This window comes from Myotis davidii, unplaced genomic scaffold, assembly GCF_000327345.1.
Source record: "Myotis davidii unplaced genomic scaffold, ASM32734v1 scaffold233, whole genome shotgun sequence".
In the NCBI taxonomy this organism is placed as follows: Eukaryota; Metazoa; Chordata; class Mammalia; order Chiroptera; family Vespertilionidae; genus Myotis; species Myotis davidii.
In genome coordinates, this window is record NW_006285917.1 from 2,137,817 (window position 1) to 2,140,080 (window position 2,264).

The following is a 2,264-nucleotide window of genomic DNA, read 5'->3' on the forward strand; positions in this document are numbered from 1 at the left end:
CCAACTTGGAAATTTTAGAAATAAATTAGAAAACTCTGACAAGTCAGAAAAATGTTAAGTGTAGTTTTTTAAAATATATATTTTATTGATTTTTTTACAGAGAGGAAGGGAGAGGGATAGAAAGTGAGAAACGTTGATGAGAGAGGAGCATCGATCAGCTGCCTCCTGCACACCTCCCATCGGGGATGTGCCTGCAACCAAGGTACGTGCCCTTGATGGGAATTGAACCTGGGACCCAACAGTCCCCAGGCTGATGCTCTATCCAGTGAGCCAAACTGGCCAGGGCTTAAGTTTAGTTTTAAGAGGAAAAAGGTTGGAGTCTGGACCATAGCCTCAAGGCAGTGAGTAAGGTGGAATTCCATCAATGCTGCAATCAATAGAGGCAGATTTCTAAGGTCAGGAATAAACTGAATTACTATGTCTGAAGCCTAAGCTCTCCAGATCAGTGGTAGCTTTATGTATAAATCCAGCCAACCAGATAAGAGCCAGATTTAGAGTCCTGAGTTTCTATAATAATAATTATATCTATAGAGCTCTATTATCAAATCTCTACTTCAGGTTGTGCTGTGTGGACAGGCAATGAATTATATAGTCTTTCTAATCATTTTAAAGGAAGGCCATCATTCATTGTCATTTTGAAAGGAGGCCTCAGTCACAAAAGGAAAGGATGTTGAGATCCTAGACAAGTAAGGAATGGACAACTTGCCCTAGAACCCAGGAACCAGGGCAGGCCACACCCCAGGGAAACCCTCCTGTCTCTTCTCTCAATTGCTCTTCGGGAGACCGGGAGACTCACCTCCTCATAGAGAGCCTGCAGGAAGTGCATCTCCTCCTTCAGCGCCTCCACATTGGCCTCCAGGTCCGCCTTGCGCAGATAGGCGCTGTCTATGTCCTGGTGGAGAAGACAGGAGAGAGTGGGCGTGAGTCACTCAGTGCCCTTGGACACTGCACTCTACCGTGGGCCCTGACACCACCTCCTGGCCCACCCCCTGCCCCTGCTTATCTAACCTGCAATTACAAGTCACTTTCAGGGTCCTGGGAACAGGGCCTTTGTTATCTGCCACTGCCTTTACCTCCCTTCACATAAACATCAGTGAGACCACAAGGGATAGGAAGTGAAGTCTGCCCCTACAGACTTTTCATTTCCTCCAGAATTGGAGGTTTTGATTAAGCAAAGAGCCTAAGATCAAAACCCAAAACCGCAGGCTACTGCCACTTAGCCAAACTGGCCCTGGAGCATGACCCTGAGGTGGCCACAGAGTCATGGGTGCACCTCCCCAGTAGGTCATCCTTCGAACCTAAGTCAGGCAACACCCAACCCCCAAGTAGCTGACCTTTCTGCCTGACACCAAGGTCAAGCCTCCATGGCAGATTTTTACCAGCCTTCTCTCTATTCTGTGATTACCCACAGATAAGGTGGCTGGTGAGCACGTTATTTGTGAAACTACGTAAGGGTACACTTCAACTCACCAACTTAAAATCAAAGGGAGATCGTTAGCAGTTTTTCTTCTGTTATGTCATCATCTACTATTGCCACAGCTCACAAAACCACTAGCAAGCTGAGAACCCACTGGGAGGCAATGTCTACATGAGAGTGAAATGGATTTAAAAGTGACCATTGCAGCTAACCAGGGAGTTTACAAAAAGTCAGACAGCAGTATGATGAGGTTTTCTTTTTAAGAAGCCTGGCCAATACAGTCTGGGTTCCTGCATAGGGGCCAAGAGACTTCCAAAGCCAGACCAGCCTCCATTGGTTGGGGGGACTTGAGTGCCCCACCACCCCAGCGGGATTGGCATGACCTTGGCAAGATGCCCCGTCTCGGGGAACCAAGATGGCGGCATAGGTTAACGCCGGAGTTTGCTGCCTCGAACAACCACTTCAAAAGTGAAACTAAAAGACGAAACGGACATCACCCAGACCCACAGGAACGCTGGCTGAGTGGAAGTCCTCCAACTAGGAGGAAAGAGTAACGCATACGGACACTCAGAGGAGGCGCAGTGCTGAAGTCAAATTCTGAGGTGCGGAGAGCGCGGAGCGGGCGGCGGCGGAGGGCGCGGTTGGCGTTTTCAATCGGGAGGGAGTCGCGGACTCTGAGCTCCAGATCCGGGGGAGTCGCTAGGGACCCAGGCTCAAACGGGAGAAGAGGGACTGTCTGGCCTCGGTCAGAGCGAGTGCAGCTTTCTCTCCGAGGTTTGCAGCGGTTGCTGGGACTCAGAGCGGCAGAGCCCCTGGGGACAGGACTGAGAGCCGCCATAACTGCTCA

The 2,264-nt window shown here is 49.9% G+C and overlaps 1 protein-coding gene across 1 annotated transcript in view; it reads right to left on the reverse strand.

Moving 5' to 3' along the window:
- LOC102755900 (keratin, type II cuticular Hb6) overlaps positions 1-2,264 on the reverse strand; it is a 41,748-nt gene that overhangs the window by 5,315 nt on the left and 34,169 nt on the right. The window lies entirely within an intron of this gene.